This window comes from Dermacentor albipictus, chromosome 6, assembly GCF_038994185.2.
Source record: "Dermacentor albipictus isolate Rhodes 1998 colony chromosome 6, USDA_Dalb.pri_finalv2, whole genome shotgun sequence".
Classification (NCBI taxonomy): Eukaryota; Metazoa; Arthropoda; class Arachnida; order Ixodida; family Ixodidae; genus Dermacentor; species Dermacentor albipictus.
The window spans coordinates 10,049,815-10,070,157 of NC_091826.1; positions in this window are offsets into that span (position 1 = coordinate 10,049,815).

Here is a 20,343-nt window from a genome sequence, read left to right on the forward strand (position 1 = left end):
GCCATTCATCATATGAAGCCTTTTGCAGATATCTGGCTATGCAAAGTCTGCGCGTTAGTGTCATCCGTTCCATATCAACATTCGTGGGAAACTTCATTTTTGACCACTGTTCGGAGCCAGTGCGCTGCTGCCTAGGTGCCCCGATCTAATAATTCCAGCTACCTGATTCAAGCGCAGGTAGCGCGCGTTTCATGTATAGCCAATATAACGCCTTAACCGGCAATGTTCATTTATCATATACTGTAAGCTGGTTCACTTACTCCCTTATAATTAGGGTGTAAATTAGGAAGACTGGTGTGTTCCAGGGGTGTTTTCTCGTTGAACACCCTTTTCCGTTAAAAAAGGGTGTTTCGAGGGTGTTTACAAGGGTGAGAAGATGAATACACCCGCATTACACCCATAAGGGTGTGAAAATTTTAAGAGTGCACAAGGAGAGCAGATGCCCAGAAAAGCTCTGTGAGACTTTTACTATAGATTTATTTCACCCGTCTGGTTTTTATTACCATACTCAGGGGTATTTACCTGTTCCATCCCTGTCTTAATTACGAGAGCCACCATTACGCCCAAGAGACAACCCGTTGACGTCGGGCCTCTGCAGCAGTGCGCCATAATCAGTCAGCCTCCACGGTGGGTGCTTTTCACAAGAAAGGCGCCTAATAGCTTACAGGTCCGTGAGCACACTGTCCGTGAAAAAAAAAAAAAGAACGGTCGCTTACTTACAGGTCCAAGTATTTAGGTTCTGGTGTGGAGCCATGCATATATCTTAATGGGCACGACACAAGACCAAGCTTCTTTACAGCTCTGCTGGAAATTGTCCTAACGAAAACGTGTTGTCTTCAACATTTTTCCTGCCATAGAAGCCAAACGTAAATGATTTGCAGCTTTTGTCATGGAAAAGTACTGAAGACACAGGGAGAGATAAAGCACGAATAATTACTTTGAGGAAACAGAAAGTCGTCAGCCTAAGGTAACAGTCCTCTAGACTGCTACTCTGCTCAAAGGAAAGGGGAAAGGGAGAAACAGATGCTTATGAGGACTCACGATGAGGGAAGACAGTAGAGTGTGAGCGTTTATTTGTTTTATTCGATCGCCGACAGCGCCCTTAGCGCATTATTGACATGCAATGTCGACGAACGCGAACATGCACTATGTGCTCATTCGGGCCCGAATGACCCGTTGACAGCCATGAATCTATGCCTGTGTTAGTAAAAAAAACTTGGAGAGTCTTGACGGCTCGCTTTGTTGAAGTAATGACTGGTCAAGGGTCCAATAGCACTTCTTCACAGAGTGGCGTGTTGTCAATTGGTGCTGACAAAAAGGGCGATGCCTGTCGCTCACAGTCATATCGGGGACAAGCAACAAGTATGAGCCCCACTGTACTGAATATCGAAGACATGGAGCAGATCGAATAAAAACGCGGCTTGAGCCAGAGAACCATCGCTTCTGCTCCTGATAAAAGGATTAGAATTGCGATTAAAATGGCACGCTCCCATGCCACAATTCAGACAGGCAGGGTGGATGGCAAGAAATAGGACAGCTGCGCTGCGCTTTAAATTAATATTTGCGTGCAGCGTAGCTCCAGTTGCAGTCGTCGCAAAGATCAAAATGTGAGGCGATCCAAAGGCAAGGCCCGTGCCTGGGTAGAATCTCGAGGGATCTGCCGGCGCTGCAGCTAAGTACGCCGTTTCGAAAAAAGGCCCTTTGTCCCGAAAAATGCTTCACAACAACAGCAGCAGATAACTACAGCAGCAGAACGACAGGGATGTAAAATAGAGGACAGGAAGCCCGCCAATCTGAGAACATATTCACGCAATGCGAAGTCCGCTTTTATTTCTGGAAATATCGTTTAGAACATGCCCACTGTTCATTTTAGTGGCTTAGCGAAATCAATCGCCGAGACGTCGGTAGAGTTGTATTGCCAACTGTGAATGTGCCTTATTGTCTAGCATTTGGTTTTGTTTATGTTTAAAATTTTATATACATTACATATAAAGTTTCTATATTTATCAGGCTACTGATCCAAGAAAAACTGGAAACTTCATGACAAAACCGTCATGCATGCACAAGCATCAGCCAGCATCTTGCTCGCAGTATGAATTGTACGTAGCCTGCTTCTAGACTGCGTGGCGTAAATGTTCACTGTGCTGCACAGAACTGGTTGACACGAACTTGGAAAGCAGCTTAAGAAAAGGCGAAACTGCGGCCGAGAGGGTCCCGAGTTGCGTTATTTTTATGCTGTATTTATCTCATAGAGGTTGCTTTATCCTCTGAGAATGGTGTTGTTGCCGGTCATACCAGGAAGTGCAGGGATAATGTAAACACGCTCTCTTTCGCGTTGTGTCCTTTGTTGTTGTCATTGCTAATGTTGACGTTCGAGCTTATTCTCACATCCTCAGGACTTTTCTTCCGGTTCTATGCCTACCGTGCCTCTTGCTTTTTCCGACACCTTTGCAAGGCTCCCTTAGGGCTGCGATAGTAGTTTCTGGTAAGGCGTCAACATCCTTGGTCGATACATTTCCTCGAACGCCTCGTAACATTCTTCGACAAGCATCGCTATCCTTACGACGGTCTTTTTTCCGACGTCAAGGAAAGGTGATCGGAAGGACAGCTCTTCCGGCGCGATCTTGTCGATTTTGCTTAGGGTCTTTCGAGAGCTGTTGACATTGCTGCTGATATTACTTGCTTCGGTGGTGCGCGGACTGTAATGTATAAATATCGCGCATGTTTAGTTCGGGTGCAGTAATAAATAAGCCTTTATTTCGGCTCACACACGCACGCGCACGCGCACGCACGCACGCACGCACACGCACACGCGCACACACGCGCACACACACGCACACACGCGCGCGCGCACACACACACACACACACACACACACATATATATATATATATATATATATATATATATATATATATATATATATATATATATATATATATATATATATATATGTAGAGAGAGAGAGAGAGAGAGCAACCGCTTTGGCTGCCCATAAACTTCGCACTCTCGCTAGATATAACGTCTATGTGCGGCATGTAGACAAAATTAGCTAACTGCGGATGGGCTGCCAAAATAGCAGAGATACTAACCGGCAATCCAGTAATGCCATACATGCGCATGCTACCTCTAAACAATCTACAGACTTCACTGAAAAGCAGAATCAGTTTCCAATGGGTGGCCCACACGTGAATATTCAGTGTGTCCACACCTCTAACGCGAAAGTAGCGTGAAAAGAACGGGTAATCACGTGTATACAACTTAAACGCCCGGAAATACAATTACTATTCCAAAGACCTTCACAAGAGTAGGTACAGGCTCAAGAGCGCCGTCTGTCGCGTCGTGTTCCCTTTTTGTGTGCCGAGGAATCGAATAAAAAAGAATAAAATGCAGATCCAACGCGCTTGTTGATATCTATGTTTAGCGAAGCTTTATTGAAGTATAATCAAATGATTTTCAACTAACAGCGATGCGCAAAATTTTGTTTACCTTCATAATGTACAACTTGTAATCTCATGGACTATTTATGCTTGTGTTTACGAACAGAAAGGTCGCACCTTCGTTGTAATGTAATTTTTGTTTATACACTTCATCGCGCACAAGTTATGCCGAAATGCAAACTCCAAATCAGTGTGAGACGTGAATCAGTGTGAGACGTATACGCAGCGATGTCGCACGGACGAAGGCGATGCATGTTGCATGTCGAGAGAACAATACCGATGATAACAGGTATATGCACAGAAAAGCACGACACGTATCGAGTATCTGGTGCATTGGCCAGGAAAGCGCGCACCCACAGTGGCACATAGTTAATGGCTAAATAAGAAAAATAAAATAAATGAATGAATACGCTCAATATAATTGATTATTAAATGAGCAGATTGGTACGCTTTAGAGGTATCTAAAAGCCTACATCACGTGCAGCTGTTATGTAGGAACCATAGTGGGCCGTGCCCATCCTGGAGGATTGATCAGCAACAGGCACATACTTAGAGGCACATGCTGAGGGGCTAAACCAAGGAAAGTAAAATAAATCGTAGATTAAGTTAAGTGTAATTCAGCATTATATAACAGATCTGAGTACTTTAGAAATGCCTGTGAGCGGACATAGTATGTTCAGGTTTTATGTAGAAAGTAATTGTTTGTTACGACGAACATTGGTGCGCATATTTATTCAGCGTACGAATGTTAAATCAGCCTATTCACTCGTACTTTCATCCGATCATCATCATCTTTGTATATTCATCATCATCCGGTTTTGATGTCCACTGCCAAGACGAAGGCCTCTCCCAGCGATCTCCCTTGTCTTGCACAAGCTGAGTCCTACTTGCCGCTGCAAACTCTACGGTTTCATCCCGCCATCTAATTTTCTGCTGTCCTTAACAACGTTTTCCTTCCCTCAGCACCCACTCTGCAACTCTACAGGTGCACCGGTTATCTGTCCTACGCATTTATTGGTCCGCCCAGCTCCCTTTATCCCTCTAAATGTCAACTAAAATATTGGCTGCGCCCGTTTGCTCTCTGACCCACGCCGCTCTCTTCCTGTTTCTTGAAGGGGCTCTGAACCACTTTTTATTTACCGAAAAAGAGAAAGGCATTTGATGTTAAGAAGAGGCTATTTCAGAAATGCCTTGCCGCAAAAAAATACTTCAATACGTTGAGTAGAAGCGGAGTTATTGGCAATCAAACATGGCCTCCTTTGTGCTCCCGTTCCTTCTTCAATGTCTTGCACTGCGAAGGCTACGGCGCGATGGGGCGTGCCCATAACGACCCGCCTTCTAGATGTCACCGTGGCACACAGTTCAAATTTCTTTTTGGATGTTAGCGTAGACGCCGTGACTTCTGCCTTTGGTGCCTGCGAAACATAAGCCAAACGCAGTCGTCCTCAGCGATCCGCAGTGCGCTTAGCCAGTGGACTCGTGGCGGCACCCCACGGCGGCCGCGGTATCTACGCCACGTCATCATCATCATTATCAGCCTGGTTACGCCCACTGCAGGGCAAAGGCCTCTCCTATACTTCTCCAACTACCCCGGTCATGTACTAATTGTGGCCATGCCGTCCCTGCAAACTTCTTAATCTCATCCGCCCACCTAACTTTCTGCCGCCCCCTGCTACGCTTCGCTTCCCTTGGGATACAGTCCGTAACCCTTAATGACCATCAGTTATCTTCCCTCCGCATTACACGTCCTGCCCATGCCCATTTCTTTTTCTTGATTTCAACTAAGATGTCATTAACTCGCGTTTGTTCCCTTACCCAATCTGCTCTTTTCTTATCCCTTAACGTTACGCCTATCATTCTTCTTTCCATAGCTCGTTGCGTCGCCCTCAATTGGAGTAGAACCCTTTTCGTAAGCCTCCAGGTTTCCGCCCCGTAGGTGAGTACTGGTAAGACACAGCTATTATATACTTTTCTCTTGAGGGATAATGGCAACCTGCTGTTCATGATCTGAGAAAGCCTGCCCCATGATTTCCGCCTCATGATCCGGATCCTCCGTCACTACCTGCCCTAAGTAGACGTATTCCCTTACGACTTCCAGTGGCTCACTGCCCATTGTAAATTTCTGTTCTCTTCCGAGACTGTTAAACATTACTTTAGCTTTCTGAAGATTAATTTTTAGACCCACTCTTCTGCTTTGCCTCTCCAGGTCAGTGAGCATGTATTGCAATTGGTCCCCTGAGTTACTAAGCAAGGCAATATCATCAGCGAATCGCAAGTTACTAAGGTATTCTCCATTAACTTTTATCCCCAATTCTTCCCAATCCAGGTCTCTGAATACCTCCTGTAAATACGCTGTGAATAGCATTGGCGAGATCGTATCTCCCTGCCTGACGCCTTTCTTTATTGGGATTTTGTTGCTTGCTTTATGGAGGACTACGGTGGCTGTGGACCCGCTATAGATATCTTTCAGTATTTTTACATACGGCTCGTCGACACCCTGATTCCGTAATGTCTCCATGACTGCTGAGGTTTCGACAGAAACGCTTTCTCGTAATCAATGAAAGCTATATATAAGGGTTGGTTATATTCCGCACATTTCTCTATCACATGATTGATAGTGTGAATATGATCTATTGTTGAGTAGCCTTTACGGAATCCTGCCTGGTCGTTTGCTTGACAGAAGTCTAAGGTGTTCCTGATTCTATTTGCGATTACCTTAGTAAATAGTTTGTAAGCAACGGACAGTAAGCTGATCGGTCTATAATTTTTCAAGTCTTTGGCGTCTCCTTTCTTATGAATTAGGATTATGTTAGCGTTCTTCCAAGATTCCGGTGCGCACGAGGTGATGAGGAATTGCGTATACAGGGTGGCCAGTTTCTCTAGAACGTAGCCTACTGCAGCTCTATGTCAGCTATCGGCCAATAGCAGCCGTCTAAGGAAATGACGAAGTAGTGCGTCCGATGACGACATAAAGCGTCCAGAAAAGAGTGAGGACAGGGCCTTCTGTAGAATTTAGAGCGTTTGAGAAAACGGCGAGTTTGCGATCCGCTTGCGAGCTCCACGCACCGGGCACGACAGCAAAACTTGGCCGAGGTGTTCACACCAGCGTTCGCTACCCGCGGACTATGTTATTTCACGAAGCCCGAAGGGTGGTTCAGAGCCCCTTTAACTGTAAGTCTAATATCTTGTTGCGATAGCAATTATATGGACACTTCAAGCAAATTCTTGCCGTAGCTGTCGTATTTAAATTCTGTATGCATTTAGGCATATGCATTGTATATGCCATGCCATGCTATATGACATGTGGTGTGTGCGGTTTATATTGTCACACCATTCTATCACTAAAGTTGCTCATACCAGGTCTTACATTTCTGACAAAATTATTCCTTAAAATATTGAGAATCGGAACCCACAAGGATTGGTCACGAAAGAAAACACCGTCAGCGCATACCTTCTATCTTAAGTCTTCTCAGACTTGACATAATAATAACATAATAACATAATAGTAACATAATATTAAGAATGCAAAACAATGACAGAGTTCCTACCTGAATATTATGTAATATTATTGGCGCGGCTTTGGAGAACCTTCGGGATCGGCCTAGGAAAGATATTGGAAACATACCCGATACGGAAAAGCGATGGCAATGTTGCTAATGTTGCTAAGAAAGGCACGGAATTCAATGAATAAACATATGTGAAATTGTTTAATGGCAGGATTCAAAGAGAGGACCCCTAGCGGAACAGCTCATTTTATTTAGCTTACGTTTACTTTAATTCATACTTCCACTGCACCTACAAGTCTTACACTTCGCTTAATATTCTAACAGGTTGCTATTGCATTCATTGCTTTGCCTTCACGGCCAAACTGTATTTTTTCTTCCCATTACCCGTTGCCAGATCCTTAGCTTATCTTCAAGCTTCTATGTTAACCTCCAAGTTTCAGCCCCATATGCTAGTACTGGTAGACTGCAGTAATTTTAGACATTTCTCTTTAAACGACAGTGGTAAGCACCCGGCAGTGATTGGGTAATACCAGTCGTATAGGCTTCAATTCATTTTTTAATCTATAAGTTTCCTTCTCATAATCAAAATCCCTTGAGTAAATGACCTAGATAAACATACTCCTGCATAAGTTCTAGGGGCTGACTGCCAATCACGAATTCTTGTTCTCTTTTAAGGCTATGGAACATTACCATAGTCTTCTGCATATTATTCTGCAGTTCCTTTTCTATACAGCACGCAACCTTCATTGGTAGTAGTGACGAATGGTTAGGGAGGCTCCTAGTGTAACTAGCGATGAAGTTAGAATGGCTTCGCGAGACAACTCCATGGGAAGAGCAGCAGGAGAAAACGGAATAACTGTTGATTTAAATAAAGATGCAGCGAATATTGTACTTGAAAAGCTCGCGGCCCTTTATACGCAATGAGTCGTCACTTCAAGTCTACTACAGAGCCTGAAGAATGGCATTGTTATACTAATCCATAAGAAAGGAGGCGTTCAAGAATTGGGAAGCGATAGCTGCATTAGGGAGCCCATTTTCAGTATTGTATAAAATATTCACCATGATAATTTCCAATAGGATCTGGTGAACACTTAATTTCAATCAACCAGGAGCACAGTCTGGCTTCAGAAGAGGGTTTTCTACAATGAATAGCTTACCTGCCAACAACCAGGTAATTGAGAAATCTGTGGAGTAAAACCAACCTCTTCATATGGCTTTTCTAGATTATGAAAAGGAATTTGACTCAGTATTAGTATTGTGATCTGGTTTGAAAACATATATTCCACTTGACAAGAAAGGGAAAACCAGGAGCAGTTAAGCAACTGCAACGGGAAGGGGCACAACACCTGCATACTCTTCAGAAAGGAGATTAAGTAGAGATGCCAGCAGTCATGGAGGAATTTTGTTTTCAAGGAGTACATGAAGCTGACGTGAATATCTTGGCAAATATCGACAAAGAGACCACAGCTACCTTAATTCTCCACAAGAAAATCTGGAAAATACTTATAAGGAAAGGGGTCAGGCAAAGCTAAACAATCTCTCCAATGTTTATTCACTCCATGCTTAGAAAAAGTGAATAGACGGTGAAAGAACAGGAATGAGGATCAACGGCGAATATCTCAACAACCAGAGCAGCAATGTACGTTTGTTCGTGTTGAATGACAGAGAAGTAGTTGTAATGCCAAAAGGCACAGTGACAGAAGAAGAAAAGGCGACACAAACGCAGCGCCACTAGCAACAACGTTTATTTCGATCGCAGGCCGAACTGTACCCCCCGCCCGTCCACGCAATGGCGCACAGGGATCACGTGAGGAAACCTAGCACATGTGTATACAAATGAGTTGTAATTCTCCATAGGAGTTAGAATTCTCAAGGAAGCGGTAAATGTGTGCCTAGCTGGCAACAATACGTAATTTTTCTCGTGGTGCTTTTGTGTGCATTTGTTCAGCTTCCTCACGTGATCAGTGTGCCCCATTGTGTGTGGGGTATGTAGTTAGGCCTGGGATCGAAATAAACATTGATGTTGCTAGTATCGCTGCGCCAGTGTATCCCTGGATCTTCTTTTCCCGTGCCTTTTGATGCCACAACTAGAGCTCAACAACCTTCGCTTTGCAGATGACATTGTCCAGCAACACTGGAGATGAATTGCAACAAATGAATGAGGACCATAAGCTTTGCGTACATATCCACAAACATATCCATCAAGATAGCCAACGGCTCAACAGCACTCAATAGCCAGATGGCCATGTCAAACCCTGGAAAGTAGGCGACGAAGGCTCACGCTTTCGCAGGTACCGGTCGCGAAGCGCGCGGCAGTTCGGAGTGCAGTTTGAGTGCCGCGAGGGTCGCGCGGCTGCTCGTGCCTCCTTCCCTCTGACGAGCGTCGGTAGCGGCGCCTCGACACCACCCTCGGCCTCGAGAGTGAGTGGCACGACTTTGCGCGCGTTCTTTAGTTGTTTGTGATATTGGACGAAATATTACGTGCATGTAAAGGGTTAAAGGGACTACAGACTGCACAGCATAAACGAATTTCTTCTTTCACAACTAGTGTTTGCGCACGCGTTCGTGCAAAGTATTGCGAAAGGAGAAAAAGGCGTCTTTCCGAACGTCTAACTGACTCTTAGTTTATATGTCTTTCACATGCTATGATATTAAACTTACGTCAAATCTTTTCTTCGGTACCTTCTTTTCACAGCAAAGAGGTGATTACAACCTAATGCAAACAAAACCCTAACGGTAACAGAGCTCGCCATGCAAATGGAAGACAACGTTTATGAGAAGTTTTAGAAAGTTTTTTTTTAACCTTTCATATACCCGCACGCAGATAACCTATATAACCACCGAAGGATGATGGGTGTAACGTTAAGAAAAGAGCAGATAGGGTGAGGGAAGAAGCGCGAGTTAATGACATCTTAGTTGAAATCAAGAAAAAGAAATGGGCATGGCAGAACATGTAATGGGGAGGGCAGATAACCGATGGTCATTAAGGGTTACGGACTGGATTCCAAAGGAAGGGAAGCGTAGCAGGGGGCGGCAGAAAGCTAGGTGGGCGGATGAGATTAAGAAGTTTGCAGGGACATCATGGCCACAATTAGTAGATGACCGGGGTAGTTGGAGAAGTATGGGAGAGGCCTTTGCCCTGCAGTGGGCGTAGCCAGGCTGATGATGATGATGATGATGATGATGACGACGACGACGACGACGACCACACGCGGGATGTACACGCGATATTTCAATGTAATAGTGAAGTGGGAAGGACGTGCAGACGCTGTTGAATGATGAAGCAACCTATTGTTGACCAGTTCGTGTGGATAAACATTGCTGGCGGGCGACTTAAAGTACGGGGCAAAGTTCGTGTGGCTGCTGCCTGTCTACTTTGGTGCCCAATATTTTTTAACCAGCTGAATAAACCAAACTTCGGGTTTATTTCCCCATCTGGCAATTTCGTTCAATGAGTACTCTAGATTAAATTGTAGACATTGTTTTCTTGAGAATCACGCCATCTGACTTATAAACATTACCAACGGCATTGATCAACGTAGATTTGACACAGACCAAAGATTCACACAACACAAGAATAATATTGCGCCCACTGAATAAACACGTCATTATACGCCACCGATACAACGTCACTATGGCGGATCTTCATGTGAACCTAGGAAGGAAAAGTTATTGACCGAATGAGGTGTACAACCTAATATTAAACTTTGATCTCTGCGCTGTGTATTAAGAGTTGATTGAAATACATTTTGTGCTTTGTGCCAGTTCTGCAATGAAATAAGCTGGGCAACCACGTATACCAATATTTATTGCCTAGCTTCCAGCCAGAAGCGCACTTAGGACGAGGTTCACGGAAATTCGTTGAATAATTACCAGGCGCAAAGCAAGCTCAAATGTATTGTTCTATTATTAGTGTAGTTAAGTTGCCAGAATGGCTAATAGGGCTGCTTGTGAACTAGTTCCTATGGCCGATAATACGGTAGTCCGAGCTGCGACTATCCGCAATACCACTTTCCACCGCATTTATCCTTCCAAGCGTTCTTTACGTGACTGTTAACTACGTATGGGCGCCGACCGGTAGGTACAGCCCACGATGCGATAGCCCGCCCACTGGCCCATGTCGAGCCATTCTCAGAGCGGAAATTTTGTTTCTTTGTTTTGTGTAGTTTTTGCCTGGTCGGATATTGTCTCTGTATTGTTATCAAGCTTGTGAAGTACTGCACCACTCTCGTGAAAGGGTAGCCGGACGCCTTCCGAACGACTGTACCCTGGCGCTCAGACCGTGTACACTATACCGTTCTCTTTGCGCCGTCAGCCCAGTGCCTGTGGCTTCCTCTCTTTACGACCGTCACGACGCAACGACTTCCCTGGGTGACGCGGCCGTCGTTTTCGCTGCCGCGGTAGCATTGCTTGGGTCCCTAGGTGAATAACCTTGCAGGAGCAGCTGAAGCCAAACAACTGGGGGAACAGTCAATGCCTGTTCGCTTTCTTTTACTGGTTCTTATGTATTTTTTTCTTTTTGTGTATTTCTTTGTTTTCATGTGATAGGTTTACTGGCTTCGGTTGTCGTATCATGCACTGGGTGGGTTCCCTATCGTCGCCCTTTCGACTCTCTTTGGTAACTGTCCATGCCCGCCCCCTTCCTCTACGATTTGGCTACGTACATTGGAAGTTCTTTGACTCACCTTTGTTCGCATCCAAGGGCACGAGGCAATATACCCTGGCGAATCTCTTTCAGACTACACACTCGTGTAAAACATGGTCGCTGTAACCTTGAACCGAAGTATCAGGGGAGACAGCTGTCGATTCCGTGTACAGTCGCACCTTTGTAGCCGTAAGAGCAGTGCATGGAGACAGTGGCGATGAAACTTTCCTAGCATTGGCAGTCGGACATGAAAGTATCGTGAACGTAGGCTTAAGTATGCAGGAACCAGCCAAATGCTTCGCCCATATCATCGCAAAGATTCGTCCTGCAGGTTTTAGACCTTCTGATAACTGGTTGCGCTACTTCTTGCTCGATGCCATACTGCATATAAAGCAAAAGGTCGCAGTTGCAATGCGATAAATATAGGGAGAAGAAGAGAGAGAAAATGATAAATGAAAGGCAGGGAGGTTAACCAGGACTGAGCCTGATTGGATACCCTACACTGGGGGAAGAAAGAAGGGGAGGGAAAGATTAGAGAAGAAGAGAAAACCCACTGTGGATATCACCGATGTGTTTTCTTCTCTATATTCACTGACGATACCGTAGTACGGATCAGACTGTCGCTCTATCCGGTAGCTTTCAAATATCGCAGCTGCGCTTTTGTGGCCTTCTTTAGCTGCGATATGCAAGGCCATGGTCCCGAGATATTCAAGGTGAAGAGTTTTAGATCTAGCTCTTCTAGAGCTGTGTAATATGTCTTTCATTTTCAAAACACGGACACACGCACAGTAGATGTTCTATAGTCTCATCGACACCACTCTCTATCTCCCCCTTCTACTCTATTTCTCTTTTATCCCCCTTAACCCTTCCCCCAGTGCAGGGTAGTCAACCGGAAATACCTCTGTTTAACCTCCCTGCCTTTCTCTGCATTCTTTTCTCTCTCTCTTTACACACCACAGGCATTGCACTCGGCGCTATCAGCCATTCCAATCAAACACGTATTTCCATTGGTGAATGCGACGAGCAAGCGTAAGCGGCACATCATTGCTTCCTCATTTCGCGGAAGCTCAGGTAGCAGCCGCAGCTCACTAACGATCCTCATGTTTTGCCGGCGGTGAGTTTGAAGACGTGAACAATAGAATGAATGAATGAATATTTGATGTTTAATGGCGCAAGGGCCAAGTGTGGGCAATAGATCCGAGCTTCTTCTTCAAGTGGGCAACGTGAGGTCCCCAAGAGAGGCCCCGGTCAACAGTGACCGCCAAAAACCGATGATTTTTTTTTTGTAGGAGATAGGCTGGACATTGATGCGTACTGGATAACCAGACATCGTTCTTCACGTAAAAGCTACTAACGCCCATTTTTCTGTCGAGACGGTTGGGCCTCGCGTGCAATGATAGCCAGATGCCTGTGTTTTCGCTTTCTCTAACCTTGCACGAACGTGCAGACGAGTGACCACTGATGCCCAGATGCAGATGTCGTCGGCGTAGATTGAGACACTCACTGTTTACGGTAGCGATTCTACCAACCCGAGAAGCGTGAGGTTTAAAAGAATAGGGCTTAAAACACCGCCTTGGGGAACGCCTCGGCATGTGTAATGGTCGGTATTCGGACGATCTTCAATACGTATACAAACAAGGATCTTTGTGTCAAGTAGTTTCCAATCGATCGAAATACTGGCCTGCCTAATTCAATTGTCAAAAGTTCGTCTGAATGGCTTGATGGTAAACGTTGTCATACGTGCTTTTCACGTCAAGAGTGCTACTGATATTCGTTTCTGAGATTTGTGTTGCTCCTCAGATGACACTAGATCGATGACACTGTCAGCCGATGAACGGTCTCGTCTAAATTCCGCCTTAGAGTTAGGGTACATTTTGTGGTGTTCAAAGTACCATTCGAAACGCATGATGATCATACGTTCCATGAGCTTCCCTACGCAGCTGGCGACTGCTATAGGCCGATATGATGCCAGTTCCAGCGGTGACTTTCCTGTTTAAAGCAGCGGTACAAGGCGGATGCGTTTGCATTCATGTGGAACGACGGCATCTTGTCATGAACTATTAAAAATGCTGAAAAGTTCTCGTCGCGCTTCTTGGCCTATGCGGCGCAAAAAAGTATGTGTTATTACATCGGGCCCTGGTGAAGACGAGCACCTACAGAGCGCCACAGCAGCTTCTAACTCTTTCATAGAAAAGTAGCATCCATACTTGTATCTCGTGGACCGGGAATCTCACATAAAGTCATGTCAGGGACTACAACGTTCCCACTGGCGAATTGCGCACAAAGTTCCTCCGCAACGTCTACCTCAAGGAGGTTTTGGTGGAAAGCAGGGGTGTTAAAAGGGTGTCGTTGCTGGGGGCATAAGCTAAAACCCCATAGGGTGCGTCACACATGGTACAGTGGCTTGCGGAGGTCCAGTGACTCGCAAAAGCGTTTCCATCTTTGATCCGCTAGCTTATCCATTCGACGCTGTATCTTCTTTTGCATGTGCCGAGCTACTCTGAGTTCAAGAATTGACTTCGTGCGCCTGTGACTCCTTCGAGCTCTGCGACGTAGTGCAAGAAGCCTTTCCAATTCAATGTCATACTCTGGAGGCTTCGATGAATCTCTGAAGCACGGCACGATGATCTCTGAGGCACGGCCGCACCGCAGTGAGCATGGCGCTCACGAACCACTTCATCTTTCTCGTCCAGGTCCTTGGTTTTTTGTTGCCCCACAACATCTGCATACAGGATCACGGCCCGGCTTCGCTGCTTGATCTTCCGTTTGCTGAAATCCATGGAACACAGCGAATGCGCACCCTTTCTGGCGCAGCCCTCAACGAGATGGACTGGCGGGAGAGCGCACCCTACCGCTTCACTTCTACAACTGAGATGGCAGCGATACCAACGGCGTATAAATGGAGCAACTTGTCGATCGTCGGCATTGGGCACGGCCGCACCGCAGTGAGCATGGCGCTCACGAACCACTTCATCTTTCTCGTCCAGGTGAGGAAGGATTACGGGAAATGTTTTCGTAGTAACAATGTGTTTCTTGTGGTGCTGCCGTGCCCATGGCAAATGTGTTCACTTGTTGCCGAGTATGGTGTTTCCTTAAGAAATTTATTACTCTTGTCTGGAGACATAGAAAGTAATCCTGGCCCTACTATGCAAGAAGTCATGAACGAAATACGCAAAATGGCTGCAGATTTTAACGACATTAAAAGCGAGAACAAGGCGGCTTCTGAATCCTTAGCAACCATTCACGCCAAACTGGATGGACTGTCGCACATCGAGGGTAGGGTAGGTGACGTAGAAGACAAAATTATACGATTGGGACGAACCGTGACTAACCTAGCGCGGCAGGTTGACGACCTCGAAAACAGAAGTAGGCGATCGAACCTAATCGTTTACGGAATTAAGGAAGAACCAGAGGAGACTGTCGAGCGCCTTGAAAATGAAATATGTGTGAAACTCATTCAAAATAAACTTGGTGTCACTATTTCTGGAATAGAGAGGATTCACCGCCTTGGGGCCAAAAAAGAAAACAAGACACGTCCTGTTATTTTTAAGCTACTTGATTCCAGAGATAAAACTAAAATATTTAAGAACTGCACCAAACTAAAAGGTACCAACATATCAGTCAGCGAAGATTTCTCGTTGAGGGTGCGTAATATTAGGAAACAACTATGGGATAGCTGCAAGACCAATCGAGAAAATAAGGATAAAGTCAAATTGATTTTTGATAAAATTAAGGTTAATGATGACGTGTTCGTTTGGGACGAACAAAGTGGTGACAAAGTACCATTAAACAGAAAAAAGCAGAACTTTACAAGAGAGAGAGAGAGAGAGAGAAGAATACAGGAAGGCAGGGATGTTAACCAGTCAATAAGTTCTAACCAGAACTTTACAAAAAACGGGAACAGCCTGGCCAACAAGAAAAGCTAACTATAGCGAACATTAATTCCAGAAGCGTTGTAAACAAAACCGAAGAATTAGAAGCATTTCTTCTGGAGCACTCTCCGCAAATAGTCACAATCAGTGAAACATGGCTGTCGTCACGAATTCTGAGCAGCGATATCTTTCCACCCGGCTATATTGTCCTGCGCAAAGATAGATGCACCCGGGGGGGTGGTGTTGCAATTTTGGTGAGAGACGACATTCCAACGATGCCCATGCCTGACGTACATGGTATAGAAGCATTGTGGTGTAAGATTACTGTCGGTAAATTTGTATTCTTCGTTGGAACTATGTACCGGCCCCCAAACGCCGATTGCAGTACGCTTCACGCACTGGCTGATTACATGCAACGTCATCTTCAGGATACTCATAAAATTATACTCACGGGTGACTATAACCTACCCTCAATAGACTGGGCAACGCTTGACGGTGGAACTGCCGATCCGTCCTGCGCAGAAGCACTGCTGGAAATTGCCTTTAACTTTAGCCTCAAGCAGATAATACATGCACCAACACGTGTAACCACGAAAACCAGCAATATATTAGACCTCACCTTCTTAAGCGACAATATTCCCGATAACACAATCTCTTGGGAAACAGTCAATGGCATTGCAGATCACAAAGCAACCATATGTTCATTAAAATTGCACAACCGGCCGCGAGCGCGAAAGAAAAAGACTCAAATATACGACTGGACAAATGCCGATGACGTTAGTGTTCTTGACTTCCTAGAAGAATCTTACCCAGAATTCCTTCGGTGTTTCCACGATGAAAGCATGCCAACTGATAACCTATGGGTGCTTTTCAGGGCCAATGTTGATCACTGTCTCAGAAAACTCATTCCTAAGAAAATAAAAACCGTACGCAAAACGAACCCATGGATATCGAGAGAGATTATACATTTAAAACGCAGAATTGCAAGGCTCAGAAAGCTTAGAAACAAAAGAACTTTTTCCATCAATTGTACAAGAAAAATTAGCGAACTTTCTCAGACGTTGAAGATAGCAGTGAAAACTGCTAAACAAAAGTACTTAGATGAAACCTTAAAGAACTTCATTAAAAAATCCCCTCATAAATTTTGGCACTATCTCAAATCTAGGGTTCCGAAGAAGAGCAACCTGTTGCCAACAGAAGCCTTAACCAAGGCTACCCAATTTAATCAATCTTTCCAATCAGTTTTCACAGTAGACAATAACACTATCCCAGACAACATCGCACAGACAAGTGACATAGGTGAAGTACCATGTGAGCTAAATATAACGGAAGCGGGAATTCTTTCTTTATTACTTAATCTTGATATAAAAACATCCAGCGGCCCAGATAACATTCCAAATACTTTTCTCAGAAGGTACGCTGAATGGGTTTCCAAATACTTATTGCTAATTTTTACAAAATCGTTGAAAACTTCTGAGTTTCCTCAAGAATGGAAAATTGCAAAAATTATTCCGATACATAAATCAGGTGATGCTACAAATCCTTCAAACTTCCGTCCTATTTCACTCACTTGTACAGCAGGAAAAATTTTTGAACATTGAATATTAAAACACATCGTAACTTTTGTTGAAAGTCATTCTCTAATTAACCCTAACCAACATGGATTTAGGAGTGGTTTGTCTACAACAACTCAATTAATAGAAACTATTCATGACCTAGCATTAACAATCGATAAGCGAGGGCAGGTAGACATAATTTTTCTAGACCTATCAAAAGCTTTTGATCGGGTATCGCATCAAAAACTAATCCACAAGCTGCAAGGAATTCTGGGACACGGTATTCTTACAAAGTGGTTAAAAGCATATTTGTCAGGTCGTCAACAATTCGTTCATTTCGAAGGGCAATCCTCAGACTACGTTGAAGTTTTATCCGGTGTGCCTCAGGGCACAGTTTTAGCTCCCATTCTCTTCCTTCTTTTTATTAACGACATCGCAAACGGCATTGACGCAACGGTACGCATGTTCGCAGATGACTGCATTATTTATAAACCAATACATACCAAGGATGATCAAGTTGTTCTGAATGACGCACTTAAAAATATAGCAAAATGGTGTCAAGACTGGCAGATGACGCTAAATGCAGAAAAAACTGTCTGCATGACAGTAACGAGAAAGAAAGAACCACTAACCTTTCCATACGAAATTCAGCAAAGAGAACTGCACAGGGTAGAAGAATACAAGCATTTAGGTATAGTTATCTCTTCCGATCTAAAATGGAACAAACACGTGTCATACGTGGCAGCAAAATCACTCTCAGCGCTTTTTTCCCTCAAACGGTCCCTCAGATACGCTTCACCCAACACCAAACTACTCGCGTACACGTCACTCATTCGCTCAGTTATAGAATACGGCGCCATATGCTGGTTTCCATACACTAAATGTGCCATAGCGAAGTTAGCGAACGTACAAAGAAAAGCAGTAAGATTCATTTATAATAAATACCATCGTCATGATTCCCCAACTGAACTTCTACGCTTAGCCGGACTCCCAACAATTAGCGATCGTGCTAGATATCTCCGACTAAAATTCCTGTTTATTCTCCAGAGCAATGCCCTAAAAATAGACAAAAATAAGTTTTTAGTACACGCTAACGCTAGAATTTCAAGAACGAAACACAATAAACAATTATCTGAGTATAGGTTTCACAATGACACCTTCAGATATTCATACTTCCCACAAGCTATTAGAGAATGGAATATGTTACCACAAGAAGTTGTCGATTGTGCCACCCTCGATTCTTTTTTGTCTAAGCTGTCTAGCCATATCTTTGTTGCTACATGATGAAATGTGCTTTTTACATTATGTTCTATTGTCACCATGAATGTGCATTGTCTATATCGCTCTACGTGTGTATGTATAAGCTTATTTCTAAACCAAAGCCAAGGCCTCTTGCAAACGATTATCGTTGAACCCTGTGTGAATGATGTATTTTCCCTTTTATGTATGTACCCTTTCCTGCCAAAGCCTTCTTTAAGGCTAGCACTATGTACCAAATAAAATAAAAATAAAAGCAACGCGTACAATCTTGCATTGAATCTGCAACTATGTCTTCTAACCTGCGTGCGATATATTTCTTGCATTTGTCTTCTACACGTCGATTTGGCGAGATACAACCGGTAATCTGGCGTCTAGTCCATTGATTCTCACATAGGTCTGAATATGGCCCCTTCCATGGGTTTCAATATCAGTGAACCACTGCACGCTCGAAGTCGGGCAACGTGACACCAAACTCAAGTCAAGACATCTGCTGTGCGTTGTTCCTCGCAGAAATGTCGGGCTTCCGTCATTCAGAAGACAGTGGTTGTGACCTGATGCAAGGAATATCAGTGACCTGCCCCTACTATTTATCCTGGAGCTTCCCCATATATGGCGGTGAGCGTTGAAGCCCCCTGTTATAATCTAAATACCGGGAGTAGCAGCCATGATATCTTTTAGTCTTTTGCAGTCAGACTTACTTGTTGGAGAAAGGAAGCGCCAATAAGAGTAAAAGACAGCCTCTTCTTTTTCACAGTAACACAGACGTATTGGTTACCGTCGTGTGGTGCTACTGGTTGGGAAAAATACGTAAAGTCCTTGAGAATGTAAACCAGAACCTTACTACTTTGGGCACACATGGTTGAAACGAAAAGTTCATATCCTGATAAGCTTATGGTGGCTGATAAGTTCAGTTCACAGATAACCAGTGTAGGAAAGTGGTTTTCAAATAAGAACTGCCGAAAATCTGAAATACCTGACTTCAGGCCTCTCGTGTTCCATTGGAATATGGAAGCGCTCTCGACATCCCAAAACGATCGCTGTTGTCGATGAGCCATGGTTCTGCTTTATAAGTTCTCAAGCACTGGACTTCTGAAGGCTGTTGGATTTGGAGGACAATTCCAATTGCTGCCCCCCAGATTTTGGACCTTGCCGTTGGGTGCGGGAGTTGGCAGAGGCTGAGGAGGACTTTGAGATGAAAACTGGAGGTTTATTTACATTATTTATAGTGAGAGTACAAAGAAATTAAGTCATAAAGTTGTTACGGGCCGGCAGCAACTCGGACGCTGCAGCCCGTGGCAAGAAGCTCGAAAGACATGAATGGAGGAATGCTCTCCTGCTGCTCCCGGTCTCTGGCTTTTAACAACTTCGGTGTCTCGAAGTCACGTCACGTTCGGCCAATCGGTGAGCCCGCTCAGGTGTCGTCATTTTCGTCCAATCGTAGGCGCCCATGCGAGTGTACGTCACCATCGGCTCAGAGGGTCACTCCTTGGGCTCCAATTGTCCGAGGGATTATTTGTCGGCGGTATTGCGTTCCCGGTGGGCAACTGCGTTCACAAAGGCGGAGGGGGAGATTGCTGCCAGAGCTTCACGGTGCATTACAGCCGTCTTGCCTCGGGACCCCCGTTACCTGGAACAGTGCCAGGCTCTCGCTACACTTTCGGGAAGAGTCAAGCAGTCAATAGCTCCACCTGCGGCACACGAGGTGGGGGACGCCAACTCGTTTGCACGTGCCGCGCCTCGGGAACGGGGTAGATGTGCTTCTGCGCTCTTTAATTAACTGTGACGCGATTCGATTTGGTCTGGTGAACACGAAGGAGGCTCAGAAAACGGTCCCGTATCTAACAAGGCTTGCGAGAACCAGATTGCTGGCATCCAGCACTTGTAACGCACTTCTAGCAGTAGGTGTCTGTAACCTAATTGTCCAAGAGAACACTAATAGCACTCACGAGAGAGCTGATCGTGACAACAATTTGGTGATCTTGGTCCATAAATTTATCAAGTGTCCCTTGCTGCAGAAGTCTGACCTCACTCAGCCGGTGCATGTAGCCTCGGGAGTTCAATGCG